The sequence below is a fragment of the Plecotus auritus genome (assembly GCF_963455305.1).
Source record: "Plecotus auritus genome assembly, chromosome: 2".
In the NCBI taxonomy this organism is placed as follows: domain Eukaryota; kingdom Metazoa; phylum Chordata; class Mammalia; order Chiroptera; family Vespertilionidae; genus Plecotus; species Plecotus auritus.
In genome coordinates this window covers 132,789,410-132,813,917 of record NC_137771.1, presented here as the reverse complement: position 1 = coordinate 132,813,917, position 24,508 = coordinate 132,789,410, and the positions used below count along the sequence as shown (strand labels likewise).

The 24,508-nt window shown below is 41.9% G+C and overlaps 1 pseudogene across 1 annotated transcript; it reads right to left on the bottom strand.

The window, feature by feature from the left end:
* Positions 1–3,316: 3,316 nt before the first annotated feature.
* On the bottom strand, positions 3,317–9,804 carry LOC308241205 (WD repeat and SOCS box-containing protein 2-like; annotated as a pseudogene). The gene is made up of 3 exons: positions 9,775–9,804; positions 8,928–9,076; positions 3,317–4,348 (listed from the first exon to the last, which is right to left on the bottom strand). The product of its transcript is annotated as a WD repeat and SOCS box-containing protein 2-like (transcript).
* Positions 9,805–24,508: the final 14,704 nt, after the last annotated feature.

Genomic DNA, 24,508 nt, shown 5'->3' with positions numbered 1-24,508 from the left:
ATAACTCTAACAGTGGCAATGACATATTTTGCCACCAGCTCTAATAATATCACCACAGGTACTAGAGAAACAAGTATGTACAAGAAGAAGCCACATAACTTAATATATCTTAATTCAAATGAACACTCAAATGCAATATTCATCTTTTCTTTTTCCAATTTCATTTTCCTCTAGCTTTTAAATTCACCTCAGCATTCCTTCTAGTAAGCTCCCTTGAGTACTAAAAGTCAAGACCAAGACTTTCTAGGCACATTATTGTTCAAGTAGATCTTTGCTTTGTATGGAGGTACAATAAAATAACCTTAAAATTTGTTCTCATTCTTACAATCTTTTAAATTTTTTATTGAATTGGTTAACAGTCATTCTGAAATTGCATAAATGGAAACTAAACAATAGAATCAACAATGTGATAGTAAATTATATGCATAATCCAGACAATAAGTCTTTAAACTAAATATAAAGTTCCATAATAACTGAATAACTAGAAGTTCACTATGTGCCAGGTGCTGTTTTAAACACTCTATATAACTCACTTAGTCTCAGGGTCACCATATGTTAAAACACCAGGAGATATCATTTACACACATGTGAATGGTGCCTTCAGAGTTGTATAATTCTGTGATCTTCTTTAATCTTTCTAATAACTCTATAACTTGTTAATTCTATGGTTCTCACTTTATGAATTAGCACAAGGAGAAAAAAATAAGTAACTTGTTCCAAGTATTTCAGCTAATCTAAGTAGGGGGGCTGATTTTAAAGTTTAAACTTGTAACCACATTCATTAATTGAGCACCAACTCTGGTCAAGGAAGTGTACTAAACATTGAGAATATAATTAGTATTGGTTATTAGAATGTGTGGGGGTTCAGAACTTGCCACCTCAAGATGTGCCTCTGGTATGCAGATTACTTTGAGCTAAGGATAATTTTAGCTTTGGGTTCAAGAAAGATTTATTTCCCTTCCTTTAACTATCTAGAAGAACTTGACTTAGGGCCTTAGCCCTAATAAGAGATTATCAGAGGTAAATTCTTTTGACCTATCTATAGGGGAGGACAAATTTCTATTTACTAAATGTCTGCTTTTCTTATCATCCTGTGATGACTTTTTGCAACCCCCAATGTGTATCACCTCATCCCTAGCTCAGGATGTTTTATAGACCTCCAAACCCCCTTTCTATCTCTGAATGTCTCTTGCATGTGGGCTCTCTGACACTCTCATGTATATGGAGTTCTCATACATATGTATGCATTAAATTTGGTTATTTTATCTTGCTAATCTGTCTCATATCTATTTGATTATAGAAACTTGAGGGTAAAGTTTGTTCCTTCTCCACCTCTCTCTCTCTCACACACAAACACACACACACACACACACACACACACACACACACACACACACACACTTACACACATTTAGATAAACACACATATTACTTATATAATTAATTGGATACATACACACATCCTATCTAATAAAAGAGTAATATGCAAATTGACCATCACTCCAACACACAAGATGGCTGCCACAAGATGGCTGGCAGGGGAGGGCAGTTGTGGGCAATCAGGCCAGCAGGGGAGGGCAGTTGGGAGGGACCAGGCCTGCAAGGGAGGGCAGTTGGGGGTGCTCAGGCCTGCATGGGAGGGCAGTAAAGGGTGACCAGGCCTGCAGGGGAGGGCAGTTGGGGGGGCCAGGCCTGCAGGGGAGCAGTTAGGCCTGCAGGGGAGGGCAGTTGGGGTGGCCAGGCCAGCAGGGGAGGGCAGTTAGGGGCAATTGGGCCAGCACAGGAGCAGTTAAGGCATCAATCAGGCTGGCAGGGGAGTGGTTAGGGGGTGATCAGGCTGTCAGGCAGAAGCGGTTAGAGGCAATCATGCAGGCAGGCAGGCGAGCATTTGGCAGCTAGTAGTCCTAGATTGTGAGAGGGATGTCCGACTGCCCATTGAGGCCCGATCCCACCTCTAGTCCCCATATATATCTAGATAAATGAAAGGTAGACATTTATATAATAATACATTTAACTGGAATTGTGATACATGAATGATTCAAGGGAAAAGTAACTCAGGAGAACTTTTAACTTTCTTCCAAACTGCCCAAAAGAATGTAAGATAGGAGGCCACTGCCTGGAAGAACTAGCACCATGGATAAACAAAACATAACATGAACTGGGTGTGGCAGACAGGCAGGAACCTAGCAATACTCATTTGATCCACGATCTCTCTGTATTCCATGTTCTCTAGATGGCTCAGCAAATGTTTATTTACTAAACATTAACTCTTTTTATCTCCTTGTCTTTCCTCCTTATCCTTAGTCTAAAATGTCATATATACCTCATTTTGCCTTTACTATCTTTGGAATTTTTCTGCTTATATAAATTGCCCATGTGTAGGTATTAACTGTGTTTTTATCTTGTTAATCTACCTTATGCCATTTTTATTATTTGAACAGCCATAACAACCAAGAGGGGAAGGGGAATTCCCCTCCCCAAATTAGTATATAAAACAGTGTTTTCTTTTAAAATATATTAAATTTTCCAAAGGCAGATTATGGTTGAAAGAGGTGTCTTGATTAAATAACTATATCACTGAAGGAGAACAGTACTTTTAAGGAGCTATCTTTGTGTTTGGGTAGAGCTGAAGCTGGCTCATTAGTCCAATGAGAAGCAGCAAAGTCAGACCTCCTCCATGAGAATATCAGCTGAAGTGATGACAACACCAATGCTTCAGTTAAGGAGACATCTTCACAACTCGTAGTCACCTGTAATTTAGTTTATACCGCACACCAGAGCCTGCTCCTTGGAAACTTTGTCCCACTGCTCAGAGAGAAGCTGCAGGAAAAAAAGACTCACCAACATCAACTCTGACACAACAGGAGAGAACTTGAAACAAGGCCGCTGCTGCATCTGAAACAGCATGGACTAGGCAGGAGCCACACTTCCCAGTAGAGGGCGTTGAAACCTCTCAGCCACTGCAGAGGCTTTCGCCAGGCCTAGAACTCTTCTTACCAAAATGTCATTATCTGCACTTGGAATCAAAACTACTAGAAAGAATTCAAAATTGTTGTTTCTAAGTGGACTGAAGATTTAAGATAAGGCTCTGTGGCCACGAAAGTGGAATCCACTCCTTTATGACTGACATTTGCATGTTTTGGTAAAAGATCCATGACTAGTCCACTGGAATCTGGTTTTGCTACATTCTATTCACAATCCCAAAGAGAAACTATGTCCATCCAAGACCAGGTGTTTGGCCCATTATCTCAGCTACTCCTTTTCCTTGGAGCTTTATCCTGCCACAGAGAAAACACATGAGATCATGTAGCATTGCTTAAAAAGTTCTGTATGCGAGGAACTCTCGTTTTCTTGGCAATTGGCAGTGCTAGCACTTGGTAGGTGGTGAGGAAACTTCGGATGGCTTTCCAGCGTAAGTGCTTCAGTGATGATAGGACTAGGAGTTGTCCAGAACTGGATGTGACCATCCCTTGTCCCTGTGGCAATAACTCCACCATGTGGAAAAAAAATGTGCAGCGAAAACCATTGGTCATAGGAGCAAATGCAATTGGACTTTTCAGTTCCAGGGCCCAGATCCTGAGGAGTCTGTCATCTGCCACAGTGCGGGAGGGAAGCACACAGATCTCAGGGAGCTAATGTGGACATAGCTGTCTTCCATGAGGGATTCGAGCTGGTGTGGTGGAATGACCTTAGCCTCTTGCCAGTGTAAGGGTCCCACATGATCACGGTGGTGTTGTAAGAAGCTGTGACAAGCAAGGCAGAGTCAGGAAAGAAGTCACAAGAGACAACACTGCTTTGGTGGACCCCTAGCTTCCGGATTAATGTGTAGGACCACATGCTCCATAGGAAGACGGACTTTTCTCCATCTGCAGAGCAAAGCATGCTTCAGTCTGGGGAGACTGGAGCAGAAGTAAACCCACTTCAGATGGCCCGACAACATCTGAATCTGTTTACCATGCTTATTCAGGTCCCAGATGTGAAGAGTCTTATCCCGAGACTCAGAGGCCAAAATTAAACTGCCACTGGGTGTGAAGCTCAGATCTCCTACAACAACATTTTCGTGGCTGCAAAGATTCAAAAGGAGGAGCCCTGTCTGCACCTCCCAAATCTTGATCTGCCCATCCTTGAGTCCATAGTGAGGATCAGGCAAGAGACATCTGGCACTGGGGATGGTGGCATGCCCAGAGCTTCCTGCTGGGTGGAGAAGGCCACAGGCTGAAGGCCAAACCCCAGACAATCTGCCCACAGTCTAGAATCCTCTCCTTTGGGCTGCCTCACCCTTTTGTATCATTTTTGCTGCTTTGGCTTTTGGTTTCAAACCCTTTAGGGATGAACCGCTCCTCCACGTCTGTTAGGGTCTCTGAAAGGAGGAATGCATGAGACCCAAAGGGGTAAAGACTTATGAATTTATTAGGTCATCTGGAAGCCCTGATAGGCTGAGCCCCCAAATGGTGCCAGCGCCCAAAGATGGGAGTCAGAGGTTTTTAAAGGACTCTAGGAGGGCTTTTTCTGGGTGGAGAATTCTCTGTGCAGGTCCAGATTCTGAGAAACTCCAGAGGGGAGAGATAATGGTCTTAACAAGTAGAATGTGGTCTAAGCAAGTGGAATGTCCATTGTGAAGTGGCCTAAAGGTCAGTTCCCAGGGAAGGAAGTATTAATTCAATTATTTGATCAGACCTAACATTCCAGCCTTTTTATTTTATGGAATAGGGATGTAGGTCATATCTTCTGTATTTACTTCCTGCTGAGGGGGGATGTCAAGATCACAGGGGAAAGGACTTTGATAGTAGTGGGCTGCATGAGGGGTCACAGCAGCATGATTTCCCTGAGACTGGTTGGTAAAGGCTCGAAAGCAGCCCTGTTGAGTGACTTGGGAGGTAAAAGCTGGTCCTGAGGCTACCACAGCTTCACTTGTATGGTTTTGCTGCTTTTCTGGGCCTGGAGCTGAAATACAACAGAGACCTACATGTTATCTTTAGGGAGGAAAAGATCAGGGGTCTAAGTTGCCTGACTAGTGATATGAAGGGGGAGGATAGGTTACCCTGGGGGTGAGATTCTTGTTTTCCAAGTTTTGTCCATTTCTAGCATCCAGAGCTTTCTGGCCCAGTGAGTTTCTATACCTGTACCTAGCCCATCATCCTTGCTCTGGGGGTCACAGGGACGATGAGACCTGGACACAAAAGGAGGTTATGATGGTGTTTAGGGGTGGTATTTCCTGAGTACAAGTAGGGCTTGTAACCTGGTGGAGACAAACTGTTTTGCAAATTTTAATATTACTGGGGCAAAATCTGGAAGAACAATAATTATGGTAAGTTAAGACACATTAGTTTGAAGGGCTGTAGTCTAATATACAAAAATGAGGTTTATACTGAAATCATTTACTCTTAAGTGTCCTTGGTTTAGGAAAGATAGTGTTTTCTAGATGGCTGAAAACTGCTTGGCATCTGGATTTTTTAACATTTCTCTCTACAAACCTTCTATAATTTTCACAAACCTTTTTACAACTTTCACATTCTTATAGCTTTCACAAACATTCTTACAACTTCACAAACATTCTTACTTTAACTCACTTTCTTTTTCCTTCAGGATGCATGTCCATGCCTTATACATTCTATTGTCAATGCTTAGAAGCCTTAATTTTCCAATGATAACCAAAGAGTAAACAGCCAGCATTTCTTATACTGACATTTATGAGCATTCTCACTTTCAAGCAACATACCTTTAACAAAGCACAAAACATTACATTAACAGTTCCAAATCTACTTTACAGATTTTCTGTAACAAAAGCTAAAATCAGGTGAACTTAAAACTTACTGAAATATTTGGATGTTTATCATTTAATCCAGCAATGCTTTAAGGCTTTTAAGTTGCCAAAGAAGATTTTGGAAAATTATGTATAGGCATATAAGGCTGGAGAAAAATCTGGGGTGGGGAGGGAACAGGCCCTCCAGCCTGTTCTAGGACTGCAGTTTCCAGGCCTCCAGCCACTTGGATTTAAAACTGCCACATTTTTCCTTAGAGATAACATGCTGAGGTTTGGGTGATAATGAGTTCAACTTCTGATAGTAGCCAGGCTGTTAAGTAAGCATTTGTAGTTTTGAAGTAAAGAAAGTTGTTCTTTGGGAAGTGTGGTGAGAAGTCTCTGAGGTGAGAGCAGTTTTCCAAGCACTAAAGGGGTGAGAATGCTGGCCTTGGGATCTAAAGGCTCAGTGAGGGGTTTTTTTGCTGTGTCATAGAGGAGTTTTGTGAGAAGACTGAAGTTGGGAGCTCAGAGGTGAGGCTACCCAGTGAGCCCAAGAAAGGAGAGTATTTCTTGTTTAGAGGAGGGGACAGTTTTGGAGGAGATAAAGTGTTTATAGTCTAAGGAATGGCATGGCTTTGTGGGGTGAGAGTGAAACTAAAGTAGGTAACTGTCATATGAGACAACTGGGTTTTATGAGGGGATGCATGGTAGCTCCAGTCAGGCATTGAGGTACAACTAGAAAAGAGTGGATAAAGGGGGTGTCTAGTAAGATGCAAGGTAGAGGTGAGGTGGCTAATGGCAGTGACACTAATTCTGTCAACACCCATAATAGAGACTGAGGAGGGGGCAAGGGTCCCAGGAAATTCATGGAGGGCAGAATAAGTGGCCCCAATGTCAATTACCTGCCACCACAATCGTTCCCTGAGGCTTTGTCCTGGTGATGTAAGTCTGAGGGGGCCTGTGCAGCTTCAGTCTTCAGAACCAGTCCCAGGAGGTTTGGGAGCTTCAAACCATATCCAGAGGGAGGCCTTGTTGGACTGGCTGAGGTCCAAAATGGAGGGGCCAGACTGCAGTCTGATTTCCAGTGGCCTTCCCTTCTGCACCTTGGGCAGGGTGCAGGCAGGGGTCTCAGGTTTGAGAAGGACTTGGACCAGTGTTCTTCCTTGTTGCATTTGAAGCATGGTCTTGGAGAAGGCTTAGCCCCTGACTTACCCTTGCTTGGAGAACCAGCACCTCATTTGGGGTTCATGAGAGTGGTGGCTAGGAGTTGGAAGGCCTCTGTGAGGTGGAAGAGGAAAAGAGCTGGGTTTTCGTCAGGGCCTTAAGTGATTTCATTAAGTTTGTCATAGTTGACCACCTTATGGGCAGTCTTTTTGAGTCTAGCAATAAGACAGATGATCATATGGCTACAGAGCCAGTGCCCTGGAGAATTGACCTGATAGTCTCGTCTGGGGACAGTTTGGGGGACTATGTCAGCATTAACCAGGTTGGCCACTGAGTCCTGTCTTTGGAGGGCCTTGACATGGTCCTGAGCTGCTAGTCAGATGTGCTCCTTCTCCTCTGGGGTGAGAGAGGAGGACAGGAGGACTTAGCTGTCATGCCAGGTCAGGTCATAGGACTGGGTCAGGTACTTAAATTACTTAGTAAAGGTGGTCGGGTCAGTGGAAAAATACCTGCGATGTCTCTCAATCTGTGCGAAGTCAGACATGGAAAATGGGATGTGTACCCACACAATACCTTTAGTTCCTGTTATCTTTCACAGGGGTAGAACAGGCATGGGAATAAAAGTGGCTGTTGAGCAAGGTGGTCTTTGGGTGGCCCAAGAGCAAGTGTTAGGTGGGAAAAGGCTGTTTTGGAGCTTGCATTCTTGGGATTTGGGCTCTCAGGGGCTGGAGGAGAAGGTGGTTTCTGGTTAGGAAGGTCTAGGTTTTGTGAATCTACTGCAGGTGAAGGAGTGCATGTGTAAGGGGGTGGAGGTCGGTGGTCTGCTGGGTCAAAAGTAGATTCAGAATCAGAAGTGTTAGGAGTATGATGTTTTGGGTGAAGGAGAAAGATCTGATGGGCAGAGCAGAATTGAGAGAGAGGATTGGGCCTGAAGGGGGAAAAAGGCCTGGACATAGGGAATCTCGAACCATTTTCCATTGCAGTGACAGCAATTATCTAAATTGTGCAGTGTGTTAAAATTAAAAGTGCCATTTTTAAGCCATTGAGACTTATTAGCTAGTTTGTATTGTGTCCAGTGTTACAAAATAAAATGAGGTGGTAGGGCATGATCTCCCCCGCGAGTGTGCAGAGGGAGTGTGGTGTGGTCCATGAGAGAGGAAGGGTGAGTGACAGACCACAAATCCAAAGGTGACTTTTTAGGGCAGGCATCCCTGCTGCTCAACAAATCACCATGACATATGTGGGGCGACCCTTTGGACTGGGCATCCCCAATCCAGAAGGAGCCAAAGCCAAATGGCTTATGAGTCTTCTGGTCTAGTGCTAGGACTTTTGAGATTAGAGACTTTTCAAGAAGTCAATGAGAAAGAGGGGGCAGAAGACACAAAACGAGGGAAATTTTGGAACATCACTCACCTAGAGAAGATTGGCCGGTGTGAGATGGAGGGTCAGCAATGGATAAGGACAGATTCTCAACCCAGCATCCTCCTTGGTTGGTTCAGGAGGGTCCATAACAGAGGGAAGCCTAATAGAGGAGTGTAATCAAGTCACCCAAGTAGGATTCAGAGGTAAGCCCAGGTCGAGCTGCCACTGCCTACTTCTCTCCAAGTAGCAAACTCAGGGTGCTCAAAGCCGGGATGATGGCTCCCCATCCCTGTGGAACCACCTCGGGTTTTGGCACCAAATGTTAGAGTCACCGAAGGAGGAACACACAAGGCCAAAAGGGGTGAAGAATTATGAATTTATTAGGTCATCAGGATACCAGATGGGCTGAGCTCCAAAATGGTGTCAGCACCCAAAGACGGGGAGTGTCAGAGGTTTAAAAGGACTCTAGGCAGACTTTTTCTGGGCCGAGAATTCTCTGTGTAGGTCCAGATTCTGGGAAACTCCAGGGGGAGAGAGAAAATGGCCTTAGCAAGTGGAATGTGGTCTAAGCAAGTGGAATGTCCACTGTGAAGTGGCCTAATGGTCAGTTCCTGGGGGAGAGGGTATCAATTCAATTATTTGATCAGATCTAACAGTGGCCAGGGGATCAGCTTGACAATGCAGTGTCCTTGAGACCAAGCAAACCAGGAGCCATATTGGGGAGGAGACACTCCAGGTTTCACAGCTCGACTTCCAGTTGAACTGGTGGGGGTGCCCAGGCTTGAGTTCGGCCAGCAGCAGTGATTCCTCCACAATCCCCGCCCAATCAAAAAGCCAGGGAAATAGACATCAACAATCAGAACCGGCAAGGACAGGAAGAAGCTTGAACTTCACTCCGGCCTCCATGGAGGACGTGCGGCTCATGGCAGGCTATGCCTCAGCCCCCCAGGCCACCGGCCCTCATTCCTGGTTCCTGCTCCTCTGGCCCTACTTCGGTCCCACCGCACCAAGCCTGCAGCTGCTCAGAGAGAGCAAAAGGGGGTTTTCTTGACTATGTTTAATAGTCTCACTTTAATATATTCACTGTGCTGAGCCCTTGATTCAATGCAAAATATAAATATAGGATATGTAAATATCCTATATAATAAAAGCCTAATATGCAAATTGTCCCTTTGGGCAGTTGTTCAACCAAGAGTTCGACTGCTCGCTATGACGTGTGCTGACTACCAGGGGGCAGCGTTGAACATGACGGGCATCAGCAATGCAGCGCTGGCAGCAGGTGCTCAGTGCCAGGCACCCAAGAGGAGCCCACCCTGCACCCATGCGGCCTTTTTTAGGTGAGCTGGGTCACAGCTGCCGGGAACACAGGGGCCGGTTTGGGCTCCCTGTGGGTTCAAGCAGGAGCTGGTCTGTGAGGCTGACAGGGAGAGAGTGTGCTGCCCACCAGGCTTCTGTGTGGAGAGGCCCATGCTGCACCCTGGCCCACGGTGTCCAGCTGTGCTCACCGCATCTCCATGTGGGGACTTGGGAACCATGACTCAGGCAGAGGGGAGCATGTGGGGGCCTGGTGCCCAGGTGCTGCCCAGAGCCCAGAGGTCAACTGGGACCTGCCCTTCCATGCCAGATGCTAGCACTTCTATTGCTGGCCAGGCCTAGGGACCACACCCGTGTATGAATTCCATGCACCGGGCCTCTAGATTTATATAAGAAGGACATAGAATTTAAGCATATGTGAACAGTCTCCCATATCTTTCTTTTACTTTTTTAAACTTCCCACTTTCCTGCTTTCATATAAAATATTAAATTGTACTTAGAGAAGAAAATTACCACCTGAGAATATATCACTGTAATTGCGGGGAAAGGAAATAATGCATGTAAGTTTGTTCAGTTTTAGCTTGTGTTTAGATAAAGCCATTTGGTAATGGCTTTATCAGAATGTAAAGTGGAATTCCAAGATCATTTATTTAGTAAGAAGAAATGCCAGACAAATTATTATTTGTCATAAATAATATATTATGCTTTAAAAAAACTTGTTTCTTGAACCTGTAATTTGAACAATCAATTACATCTCGGTAATGAATAGTTCAAGGGAACAACTGCTAAATAGTTCCACCTTGTTGCCATCACTGTAATATTTCTAATTTATATGGTGTTTTTCTGTAAGAATGTGAGAAAACAGGCTTTTCTATTTCTTTATAATAATTGCAAGCTGCATTAGTAGTGTTTAATATAGAGTAACATTAAAACTCTGGTAAATTGCATTATCCTCTTCCTAAAAGAAAATCTTTATACAATCAATTTATTTCAGATTCAAAATGCATTAAGTTTTCTAAAACCATATGATTCATTACCACAGGTAATGAAAATCTTCCTATAAAATCCATACAGGTTTTCTCCAGCATCTTAAGCATGTGTTATTAACTTCTGTATGATTCAGTGCCTAAGAGCTTGTTAGCCACAATACACACTGACTGCAATTCATTTTTAAATACATTCAATGACTCAGCTCATTTTTCTTCTCTAATACAAATTAGAAACAGATTATTGGCAATTTCCAGTTATGGTGCTTTGTCAAATCCCTCATTGACTATAATTTGTTAAATTTTCACTTTAAATGCAGACAGAATAGGCTTGGAAAAAGTATATTGATGGTTATTTTTCAGGAAGATTATGGGAAAAGTGTAGTTTGCAGAAATGTGGTGCCTTAATAGCCTAAATTTTTGTATAGAAATTTCACTTAATTTATTAAATACTAATTTAGAAAAAAAGTACTAGGTATGTTATATATAACTTTAATTCTATTTTAATATTTAAAAATATTTTCAATAAAGTAGTCCATATTTTTAAATCTATTTATTTTGGAGAGATATGAATATTCCAAAGCTTCCAAAAATAGTTTTTAGCATTACTGTATGATTTGGACTTCAATAACATAATTGTGACCAAATATCTGTGACCATTGGGTCTCCTGCCTCAATTTGCATGACAACAGGTTGGCAGTTTGGGCTCTGACTCTCTCTATGTGACAAATTGCATTCCCCGCATTGTCCCTTTAAGGAAAAAACTAGTTTGCACAAGTTTTCTTTGCAGAATCCAAGGGAAAATGAAGTGCTGGTCCATGTCTGTGAGTCCAACCTTTGGCCATATCTCCTGGCTCTAACCTGCACACCATGAGTCAGAAACTCTAGTCAGGGGTCCTCAAACTTTTTAAACAGGGGGCCAGTTCACTGTCCCTCAGACCGTTGGAGGGCCAGACTATAGTTTTTTTAAAAAAACTATGAACAAATTCCTATGCGCACTGTGGGCCCGGGACGAGTCGGCTGCTAAGCAGGACAGGCAGCGGCACCCGGGGGCCAGATAAATGTCCTTGGCGGGCCGCATGTGGCCCGCGGGCCGTAGTTTGAGGACGCCTGGTAGATGCTGCACACAGTCTCCATCCTGCTTGCACATACTTGCAGCCACATCTTGCTTAGTGATTTCAGTTACTATTATGCCATATGCTACTTTTTCCCCTCTGTTAGCAAATGTTCGTAGTTTAGATTAATTTAGCTTTCTAATTATTAAGAAGAAGGGAAATGTTTATGCAACCTATGAATGATATTGATCTAATATTTAAAACATCTATATATTTTACTCCTAAATAATCAACAAAGTTAGAATCATCTCTTCAAATGTTTTATTGATTTTTAGAGAAAGAGGAAGGAAAAGGGCTAGAGAGATAGAAACATCAATGATAGAGTAATGTCATCAATTGGCTACCTCCTTTCTACTGGGGATTGAGCCCACAACCAGGAAGTGAACCAGTAACTTTTTCATTTGTGGGTTGATGCTCAACCATTGAGCCATGCTGGCTAGGCGAGAATTATTATTAGAAAATAGAATACATTTTATTTATTTTTATTTTTTTATGGTGACTGTTTTACTTTTATTTTTTTATTTTTTAAATTTCTTTATTAATTAAGGTATCACATATTTGTCCTCATCCCCCCATTCCCGTCCGAAACCCCTCCCCATGCATACCCCCACCCCCCTGTTGTCCTTGACCACTGGTTAGGCTTATATGCATGCATACAAGTCCTTTGGTTGATCTCTCTCCCTTACTTCCACCGTCCCCTACTTTCTCTCTGAGGTTTGACAGTCTGATCGATGCTTCCCTGTCTCCAGGTCTGTTTTTGTTCATCAGTTTATGTTGTTCATTATTTCCCCTAGATGAGTGAGATCATGTGATACTAGAAATGTACTTATAAGAAGCGAAAATGAGACAAGCAATAATGGTTATGCTGAGAGGCAAATGAATCAGTCTGTAGTGAGTTTCTTTCTGGGCCAACACTTCTTTTGAGTCCCAGTTTCAATGTCAAACAGTTCCTTATGTGTACATGTCAGCAATGATATTTCAGTTCCGGATGGTGGACAAATGGTGGTAATGCAGGTCCGACCCTCTCTGGTTTGGTCCTGGGCAACCTGCAGTGATGCACAGCTCCTGACTGCTAGTATGGCAAGGTGTCGTCAGCATCTTCTATCTCTGGACTGTTTCTCTCTTCTGTCTTCATGGCTGGAGCAGTCCTGTCAATTTCTCTCTGTTGCAGGAATCCACATGGTCTTGGAGTTGTTTTCTGAAAATATACAAACATATTCTCAACCAAAAGTTAATAAAGGAATCCTTTCTATAAATTTGACTTGGGATCCTTTTTTTCATTTTTTGCCCAAACGATTTTCCTTTGGCTTGTTTTGACACCATGTGTGTTTTTCATGCGTGTCTTGCTGTTAGCATTTCAAATGAAAGTTAATTTTCTAAAGTAAAAATTTTCTAGATGTAATTTACTTTCTAGAATACATTTTAAATTGTTTATTATTTTACCAGATTTATTTTTTTATGTCTGCATTCAAATCCTGAGGGTTTTTTTTTTTTCCAATGAAGCTAGTATCTTTTTAGATTATAACATAGTGTTGCAATTTCATTAACGTAAGAGCATAAAAAAGTCTTAGGTCATCAACACATTCAGTGAATAATATAATTGGCTTATTTCTAAAGAGTCATTGGCTCCATCAATAATTTAATCTCAAATCTTAAACTCTCCTTGGAAGTTCTAGGTATTTTACATAACCTAATCAGTCTTGTGTTAATTTACCTTATAAATTGTCCTTCCTATTTTCCTTCCTATCTAATTTTGAACTATCTCCTTTGAATATTTTTAAAGTACCTTGAAACACACGCTTTCCATATTCCTCTGAATCTATCCTGTTATGTCTGCTTTTGAAATCATATGTTCCTAGGCGAAATAAGAACCTTAGCTAGTCTCTTGGGATTGGAGAATGGAATAAACTCTGGAAAAGGAGGAACTGACAGAAACAAAAAACAAAAAACTAATAGCCTTAGAGACCCAGACTTAGACACACATTTAAGAGAAAAGTAGGCAGAAATATGAAAAAGAAAAAAAAAATCTTGATTTTGGGCCAGAAAACTAAGCGTCAAGGACATTAAAAACATTATAAACTGATGAACAAAAAGATAGTTACAGAGGCAGTAAAGCATCAAACAGACTGTCAAATTACAGTGGTAAGGTTAGGGAGAGGTGGGGGAAATAAGAGATTAACTGAAGGACTCATATGCATGTATATAAGAGTAACCAACGGATGCAAAACATTGGGGGGTGAGGGCATGTATGGGAGTGGGGTGGGGGTGGGGGGCAATGGTAAGATATGTACACATATAATACCTTAATAAAAATTTGAAAAAATAAAAAAAAAAGTGAGAAGACTATTGGAAATAATATTTGTTAACCCTCCAAGTTGAGACTATTCCAATAAAGACTAGTTACCTGTAAACTTTTTTCTTTTATTCTATAAATATATCAGAGTAAGATTATAATTTTTTAAATGAATCTACTAAAAATACTCATTACAATACTATACAATAACAAAAATGTCCCAATAGTGATATGTTCTATGCTCATTTTCTATGGATCATCAAGAAATAAACAATTATTTAAGTCATGGCCAGTGTAGTTCAGTTGGTAAAACATTGTCCCATGTACTGAAGGGCCACTGGTTCAATTCCTGGTCAAGGCACATGCCCAGGTTGCAGCTCAATCCCAGGTTGGGATACATGTAGGCAGCAGCCAGTCAAGGTTTCTCTCTCACATCAGTGTATGGCTCTCTCTCTCTCCCTCTCTTTCCTCTCTCCCTAAAATCAATAAAAACATGTTATTATTTTTTACTTTAAAAAATATATTTTTATTGATTTCTCAGAGGAAGGGAGAGGGAGAGAGAGAGAGAAACATAAATGATGAGAGAGAATCATTGATTGCCTGCCTCCTGCATGTCCCACACTGGGGATCAAGCTGATAACCTGGGCATGTGCCCAGACCGGGAATGGAACCTGTGACGTCCTGGTTCATAGGTCAATGCTCAATCACTGAGCCATGTTGTCTGGGCTCAATAAAAACATTAAAAACAATTCTTTAAAATCTGGAATTAGATTGAACCCATTTTACTTACAGGTTCAATATATCCATTTTTAACAGGGAAGTTTTACTAGATCTGACAATTTTATAAAAGGATATAAAGTGCTTTAAACCTTTAAATAAGACAGATATTAAAATTTATTTTGAATATAGCCACAGTCTTTAAAATGTTTTATTTTCAATAGCCTGAAATTAACACTCAAATTAAAATTTCTAAAATTATGAAATAAATACAGAAATAGAAAATGTGTTTCATGTATGCATAGGGAATGGGAACTCAAATTTACTCTCTGAAAATATTTTACGAATTTAATCACACGTGTTTGGAATGAAAGAAAAAAAAGTCAATTAGTCTATGATTTGGAACAACCTCGGAAATGCCCATATGGGACACAAAGAGAAATTTTAATAAATGGAGTATTAAAAATATATTTTAAGGAGGGTAGGGAGAGAGAAGGAGGAAGAGAGAATTTCCTCATTATAGAAAATTTTAGAATAAACATACCTAAAAATATTAGTGATAATTTTTTAATGATGTCACTTTCACCTGGATAACACATATACACATACATAAAATAATAATCACCTGTTATACTACGTGTTTGGGTTCTACTTTTCTGCAATACAGAGAACAAAATTACTAGACCAGATTATATGATTCAGGAAGGACATGCCTCTCAAATACCAAATGCTACCTCTCACTTTTTCAAATTTAGGCAATTCAGAGCTAATAATATAGAAAAACCCAATCAACACTGAAGTGTCTAGTATACATTTTCTGTCATCAAGAATCCCACAATCTAATGAGGGAGAGCCTCAAGGTCCACACTGCCACCTCCCAGCACAACAGGGAGTATCATATCAAACCAGCTCCTTATGTGTGCCTCCAGATAACCCTCGCCTATACCTCATTGGTAATCACATTCCTTCCAGTCGTGATAACAATGTCCTTGTTTTCTTTATACTTTACAACTATATATATATACATATATCTATATCATCTATAACAATATCTATATCTATATCTATATCTATATCTATATCTATCTATAATCTATCTATATCTGCATTATGAGATAATCTAGTTTAGTTTATTTCTTTTTATCTTACCAGAAGGTAGTTATTCTTTGTGTAGTCTTTGGTCATTTATTTTTCTTGCATAATATTTTGTAGTAAGATTGATTTATGTAGTTATATGTGTAGCTCTTTCATTATCTTCTAGAGGCCTGGTGCACGAAATTCTTGCACTCGGGGGTCCCTCAGCCCAGCCTGCACCCTCAAGCAGTCTGGGAGCTCTCAGAGGATGTCTGACTGATGGCTTAGGTCCGCTCCCCACAGGAAGTGGGCCTAAGCTGGCAGTCAGACATCCTTAGTGCTTCTGCAGAGGCAGGAGAGGCTCCACCACTGCCACTGCACTAGCTATCTTTGAGCCCGGCTTTTGGCTGAGCGGCTCTCCCCCTTTGGGAGCACACTGACCATCAGGGGACAGCTCCTGTGTTGAGCATTTGCCACCTGGTGTTCAGTGCATGTCATAGTGACCAGTCATTCTGCTGTTCAGTCGATTTGCATATTAGCCTTTTATTATATAGGATGTCACATTTCATACTGTTGTGGGAATATGCCACATTTTATTTTCCATTCTCATATAGTTAGATTATTTCTATTTTGAGGCTATTGCTAATTTTTCTCTGATTAACATTCTTATATGTGTACTAGAAGCCTGGTGCATGAAATTTGTGCACTCCGGGGGGGGACCCCATCCTGGCCTGTGACTCACAGTGCGGGAGCCCTGCAATTGGTCTTCCCAAAGAGGTAGGCCCCGCCCACCCACCTGGGGCTCCTCGATGGATTTCCCCAAAGAGGTAGGCCGGAGGCCGGGGGTCCCACCTCTGTGCTGCGTGGAGCCGCTGGGACCTGCCTCTGCGCCACACACGCAGCGTCAAGCCCCCACCCACCCATACGCGCATGGAGCCCTGCCCCCCCGCATGCGCCTGCTGTGCATGCAGCCTCCTGGTGATCGCTCATTGCGGCATTAGGGCATCACGTCATGAGGGCATGACTACCACATAGGCTTTTATTAGTATAGACTAGTGGTCCGGTGCACGAAATTCATGCACCTTAAAAGGGGGACCCAGAGTCAAGTCCCTGCCTACCCACATGCACCTCAAAATTGCATGAGACCCAGACCCAGCCGCGCCCACCCCCATTGGGCTAGATCCAGACCTGGCCAGTTCCACCCTTGTCAAGCCCCGCCAGGCACAGGGTATAGCCTCAAGTCCCCTGGCCCAGCTCCAGGATGGGGGGCATGGCCTGAGGTCCCCCAGATGGGGCGGGGGGCATGCCTTGAGGTCCCCTGTCAAGCCCTGCCAGGCAGGGGGCATGGCCTGAGTTCCCCCATCAACCCTGCAGGGCAGGGGGGCACAGCCTCAGGTCCCCCATCAAGCCCCACTGGCAGGGGGGTGCAGATTCAGGTCCCCCGTCAAATCCCGCTGGGTGGGGGGCATGGCCTGAGTTCCCCCAACCCAGCACTGGGGGTGCACCTTGAGGTCCCCCAGTCAAGCCCCCTGGGTGGGGAGCACAGCCTGAAGTCCCCTGTCAAGCACAGCCAGGCAGGGGGGTGCAGCCTCAGATACCCTGGCTCAGTGCTGGGGCAGTGGGTGCGGCCTGAGGTCCCCCAGCCTGGTGCTGGGGAGGAGGGCACGGCCTGAAGTCACCTGTCAAGCCCCACCTGGTGGGGGGGCGCGCAGCCTGAAGTCCCCTGGCTTGGCGCTGGGGCGGGGGGAGCAGCCTGAGGTCCCCTAACCCAGCACCAGAATGGGAAGCACACCTTGAGGTCCCCCATCAAGCCCCGCCGGGCAGGGGGCATGGCCTCGGGTTCCCCGGCCTGGTGCCAAGGCAGGAGGTGTGTCCTGAGGTCCCCCAGCCTGAAACCAGGGCAGGCAGCATGGCCTGAAGTCCCCTGTCAAGACCTTCTGGGTGGGGGGTAGGGGGCGTGGCCTGAGGTCCCCTGTCAAGCCCCAAGGGGGTGGGGGAGGGTATAGCCTCAGGTCCCTGCTGATTGCTTATTAAGGCTCCTTAAAGGAACTTGGCCTCAGCTGTGGGTGCAGCCATCTTTGTGACAGAGTGATGGTCAATTAGCATAGTCCCTCTTTATTAGATAGGATGGGCATAATTGAAAACAAATATTTTTTGTCAGATAACACACACACACACAAACAGAGCCTTACAAAAGTTGCAGACACAATGTTGAAGAGAAGAACACAATTGGAGGACTGACTTTAAGACTTACTGAAAAGCTATAGCAATCAAGACAGTGTTGTGTTGGAGAAAGAATAGACAAGTAGATCAATAGAATGGAATAAAGAGCTCAAATATAGAATCCCATAAATAAAGTTAACTGATCTTTTTTACAAAGGAGCAAAAGGTAGTCTTTTCAACAAACAGTGCTGGAAGAACTGAACAGCCATACGTAAAAAAAAAAAAAAAAAAAAAAAAAAAAAAAAAAAAAAAAAAAAAAAGAATTCAACAGAGAACTAATATACTTCGCAAAAATTAACAAATTGTATCACAAATCAGAATGTAAATGCAATTACTATAATATAAAACTCCTATGACTAGGAGAAATATCTAGATACCCTTGGGTGTGGTGATGGCTTTTTACTTATAACACCAAAGGTATAACTCATGAAGAGAATGGTTCATAAGCTAGGCTCCATTAACATTATCTTTTTACTTTAAAAAATATACTGTTAAGATAATGAAAAAAGTCACAGAGAAAAAATATTTGCACAAGACATATTTGATTAAATACTGTTATACAAAATATAGAACTAATTCTTAAAACCCAAAAGCAAAAATAAATAACCCAATTATCCATGGTCCAATGACCTTCATAGACAATGCACCAAAGAAGATATACAGATTGCAAATAATATGAAAAGACACTTTACATCATATGTCATCATCACAGGAATGAAAATTCAAACAACAATAAAAATACCACTACACACCTATTAGAATGGTCAAAACCCAGAACACTGACAACATTAAATGCTGGTGTGGATGTGGTGCAACAGGAATTCTCATTCATTCACAGTGGGAATGTAAAATGAAATAGCTACTTTGGGAGGTGTTTTGGAAATTTCTTGCGAATTTAAATATATTCTTACCATAAGACCCAGCAATTGCACCCGTTGGTAGTTTTCCAAAGGAGTTGAAAGCTTGGGTCCACATAAAAACTTGCACATGGTACATTTGATAAGGGGTTAATTGCCAAAATGTATAAAGAACTCATACAACTTAGCAAAAGGAAGACAAACAATCCAATTAAAAAAATGGGCAAATATTAATTGAGTATAATTAATGGTTTGGGCTGATTTCTGGGTCCTCAGTTCTGCTCCATTGATTTATATGCTTGTTCTTGTGCCAGTACCAATCTGTTTGATTATCGTGGCTTTAAAGTGCAACTTGATATCAGTATGGTGACCCCCCCCCCCCCCCACACACACACACAACTTTGTTCTTCTTTCTCAAGATTTTTGTGGCTATTTCAGGTCTTTCCTGGTTCCATATAAATTTTTGGAGTATTTGTTCTAGATATGTGAAATATGCCATTAGTATTTTAATAGGGATTGTATTGAATTTGTAGATTGCCTTGGGAAGTCTGGACATTTTAATGATGTTAATTCTTCCAATTCATGAACATGGTATAGTCTTCCACTTGTTTATATTTTACTCTATCTCTTTTTTTAACATCTGGTAGTTTTCCAAATACAGATCTTCCTTTACCTCCTCAGTTAAGTTTATTCTTAAGTATCTTAATTTTTTGTTGTGATGATAAATGGAATTGTTTTTTTTTTTTAGTTTCTCTTTCTGAGAATTCATTATTTTTGTATATAAATACTATGGATTTCTGGGTATTAATTTTATATCTTGCTATTTTGCTGAATTCATTTATTAAATCTAGTAGTTTTTTGGTGGAGTCTTAAGGGTTTTCTACTGGTATGTACAATATCATGTCCTCTGTGAATAATGACAGTTTTACTTCATGCTTTCCAATTTGGATGCCTTTTATATTTTTCTCTTGTCTGACCACTGTGACTAAGACCTCCAGTACTATGTTGACTAAGAGTGGTAAAAGCAGACATCCCTCTCTTGTTCCTGTTCTTAGAGGAAATAGTTTTAGTTTTTTCCAATTGAGTATGATGTTGGCTGTGGGTTTATCATATACTAGAGGCCTGATGCATGAAATTTGTGCAAGAGTAGGCCTTTCTTCCCCCAGCTGCTGGCACCAGCTTCCCTCTGGCACCCAGGACCCGAGCTACCCTCCAGCTGCCAGCTTCATCCAGGAAGGTCATCTGGAAGGATGTCGGGTCTAATTAGCATATTACACTTTTATTATTATAGATGGACTTTATTATTTTGAGGTATGATCCCTCTATTCCCACTTTGCTGAGGGTTTTTATCAAAAAAGGATTTGGACTTTATGGAATGATTTTCTGCATCTATTGATATGATCATGTAATTTTTGTCTTTCAATTTGTTTATGTGGTGTGTCACATTTATTGATTTGTGAATATTGTACCAGTCTTGAATCCGTGGAATAAATCCCACTTCATCATGGTGTATGATCTTTTTAATATATTGTTGGATCCAATTTGCTAATATTTTGCTGAGGATTTTATCACCTATATTCATCAGGGATATTGGCCTGTAATTCTCTTTCCTTGTAGTGCCTTTATCTGGTTTTGGGATTAGGGTAATGCTGTCCTCATAGAGAGAGCTTGGAAGCATTTATAACTTTTGGATTATCTAGAATAGTCTGAGAGGATAGGTGCTAGTTCTTCTTTGAATGTTTGGTAAACCTGGCTGTGAAGTCCTCTAGATCAGGGCATTTTTTTTTTTTTTTTTGGAGCAGGGGGGGGGGGGAGGAGGGAGAGTTTTTGTTTAACTTTTTTTTTTTTTTATTGCTGCTTCAATTTCATCAGTTTTTATTGGTCTATTCAGCATACAATAGAGTAAAGCCAGCCTCTTCAATAAATGGTGTTGGGAAAATTGGACGGATACATGCAAAAAATGAAATAAGACCACCAACCTACACCATACACAAGAATAAACTCAAAATGAATAAAATCCTAAAATTTAAAGCATGAGACCATAAAAATCCTGGAAGAAACCATAGGCAACAAAATCTCAGACGTCTCTCATAGCAATATGTTTGCTGATACATCTTTTAAGGCAAGGGAAACAAGCAGAAAATAAGCAAATGGAACTACATCAAAATGGAAAGCTTCTGCAAAGCAAAAGAAACCATCAACCAAATGAAAAGAGAGCCCACTCTATGGGAGAACATATTTACCAATGATACATCTGATAAAGGGTTAATATTCAAAACATATAGGAATTCTTACAACTTAACAAAGAAAGACAAAAATCCAATTAAAAATGGGCAAAGGGCCCTAACTGGTTTGGCTCAGTGGATAGAGAATCGGCCAGTGGACTGAAAGGTTCCGAATTCTATTCTAGTCAAGGGCACATGCCTGGGTTGTGGGCTTGATCCCCAGTGGGGGGTGTGCAGGAGGCAGCCAATCAATGACTCTCTCCCATCATTGATGTTTCTCTCTCTCTCTCGTCTCTTTCTTTCTCTCTTCCTCTCTAAAATTAATAAAAATATATTTTTTAAAAAATGGGCAAAGAACCTAAATAGACACTTCTCCAAAGTGGACATACAGATGGCCAAGAGACTTGAAAAATTACTCAAAGTAACTGATCATCCAAGAGATGCAAATTAAAATGGCAATGAGTTATCACCTCACACCTGTCAGAATGGCTACCATCAACGAATCAACAAATGTCAAGTGCTAGAGAGGATGTGGATAAAAGGGAACCCTAGTACACATGCTGACAGGAATACAGACTGGTGTAGCCACTGTGCAAAACAGTATGGAATTTCCTAAAAAAAATTAAAAATGGAACTTCCATTAGACCCAGTGATCCCACTTCTAAGAGTATATCCTAAAAGACCAGAAATACCAATCAGAAAGAATATAAGCACTTCTATGTTCATAGCAGAACGATTTACACAATGGAATATTATGTAGCAGTAAAAAAGAAGGATCTCTTACCCTTTGAGACAGCATGGAAGGCCTGGAGAATATAATGCTAAGTGAAATAAGTCAGTCAGAGAAATACAAGTATCACATGTTCTCACTCATATATGGAATCTAATCTTACCTAATAATAGACAAACATGTAAATTGAACGTACCTCTGCTATGCCCACAGCCAATCAGAGTGAGTATGCAAATTAGAAGGCCAAAGATGGTGGCCGCCCAGCTGCTCCAGGCACTGAGTGGCCAGGTGGGGCAGAAGGCCTGCTATGAGAGGGAAGGTGGGGGTGAAGGGATCTATAGGATCAGAGTGCCACAGCAAAGACAAGACTGCAGACGTCGGAGTCTGCAGCAAAGACGAAGTAGGCAGACTCTGGCCGGAGTGAAGGCCTGGGTCCCAGGTACCAGAGGAAAACCGGTGCTGGAAGCCAAGGGAAGGAAGGCCTATTGCACAAATCTCTTCATGCAACGGGCCTCTAGTGAATAAAACAAAACTAATTTACACAATAGATTCAGAGATATAGAAGCTTGGAACAGACTGTGGAATCTCAGAGGGAAGGTGGGGGTGGGGAAGTGGGTAGGTAAGATTAACCAAATAAGTTATATGCATAGCCCATGGACACAGACAGTAGTTTGGTGATGGCCTGGGGCAAGCAGGTATGGGAAGCAGGGAGTCAATGGGCCCAAAAAGGGGACATCTGTAATACTTTCAACGATAAAGATACATTTTTTAAAAAGCTTGCACTCAGATGTCTATATAGCAGTTCTGTTCATAATTGCTTAAACTTGGAAACAACTACGATGTCCTTGAATGGTTAAATAAACTGCTATACATTCAGACAGTGGCACAGTACTCATCACTAAAAAGAAATGAGCTATCAAATCAGGAAAAAAGGATGAGGGAAATGTAAATGCATATTACTAAGTAAAAGAAAGTAATCTGAAAAGGTTACGTCTGCAGGATTTCTACTATACAACATTCTGGTGAACAGGACCAAAGATTTTAAGCCTGGGATTAAGAGAAAGAGAGAGAGGGGGGAAAAAAGGCTCAGAAATTACTTTGACTCTCCCCTTCTTTGACCACCCCCTCCTTTTCAAGCCTAAGACATTCAGATGAAAAGGCCTGATTCAGGAAGGAAATCTTAGGTAGTTCACCTTATTCTAATTTGAATGAACTATGGTAGACATAAAGGAACCAAGCAGAGGCTTTGTAGCTGCATCACCCGTGTCTCCTTAAAGCAAGAATTTACCTGCCATGTATGTATGTTCTGCTTTTACTGAACTACCTATAAATTGCCCACTTCCCTTGTCATCTCAGACCCCTATGGCCTCCTTTGTCCAACATGAAATATATACCCAATTTAATTCACTGCCTTTGTAATTGTTATGCTTATGTTAATTCCCTGTCCGCATGTATTAAATTTTGATTTTCTCCTATTAATCTGTTTCTGTTATTTTGATTATTAGCCCAGCCAGAATAACTTAGAAATGAGAAGAAAAGTATTATTATTTTAAGCCCCTACACAGGAAAAGGTAAAACTATGGAGACAACAAAAATATCAGGGGTTATGGGGGAGGGGGAAATGAATAGGCAAAGCACAGAGAATTTTTAGGGTAGTAAAACTCCCCAAATGGTACTATATGATACTATAACTGTAGTTACATATCATTATACATTTATCCAAACCCACAGGCTGTTCAACACCTAGAGTAAACCCTAATGTAAACTAAGGATTGTTAATAATAATTATGTGTCAATGTAGGTTCATCAATTTTAAGGAATGTATCACTCTGGTGGTGGATGTTGATAATATGAGAAGCTATGCATGTATGGAGGTAAGGAGTGAGTATATGGGAAATCTCTGTACCTTCTGCTCAATATTAATAGCTATGATCCTAAAACTGCTCTAATTTTTTTCCATTGCTGTATTTATTTTTTTCTTTTTAAAAATCTTTATTGTTGAAAGTATTACATGTGTCCCCCTCGTTCCCATAGTGACCCCTTCTAGCCTGCCCATGGCCCCATTCCCACCCCACTCCATCCCAACCCTGCCCAAGGCCTTCACCACTCTATTGGATTATGCATATATGCATACAAGTTATTTGATTGATTTCTTCCCACACACCACCCACCCCTGTCCAAAAAATTTCTTAAAAAAAAAAAGAAGTTGCAAAGAATCCATGCCATTTTAATTTTTGAGGGTGCCAGCATACCTATTCTATCTAATAAAAGAGAAACATTGACCGTACTTCCGCTATGCTACCAGCCAATAGGAGTGAGTATGCAAATTAACCCAACCAAGATGGCAAGGCCCATAGTGGCCAGGTGGTGCTGGGGCTGCGAGGGGCCAGATCGGAGAGACAAACCAGCAGGGAGGCCGACACCCAGCAGCCCCAAGCCCGGCCACCACGGACCTGGGGCTTGGGAGGGGGTGGATTGGATGCATTGGAGACACAAACCCACAGGCCTGACACCCAGCAGCACCAAGGCCCGAGGCTGAGGTGCTGGGGCTGCTGGGGGGGGGGGGTTGTGGGGGAGGGGCAGCGGAGACACAAACCCGCAAGAAACCTGTGGAAAGTGAGATAAACTATCATAATTTTATCTCCCTTTCCACAAGATGAGAAAACTGACCCTGGTTTATTTAGTGATGTGGCCCACACCTTTCT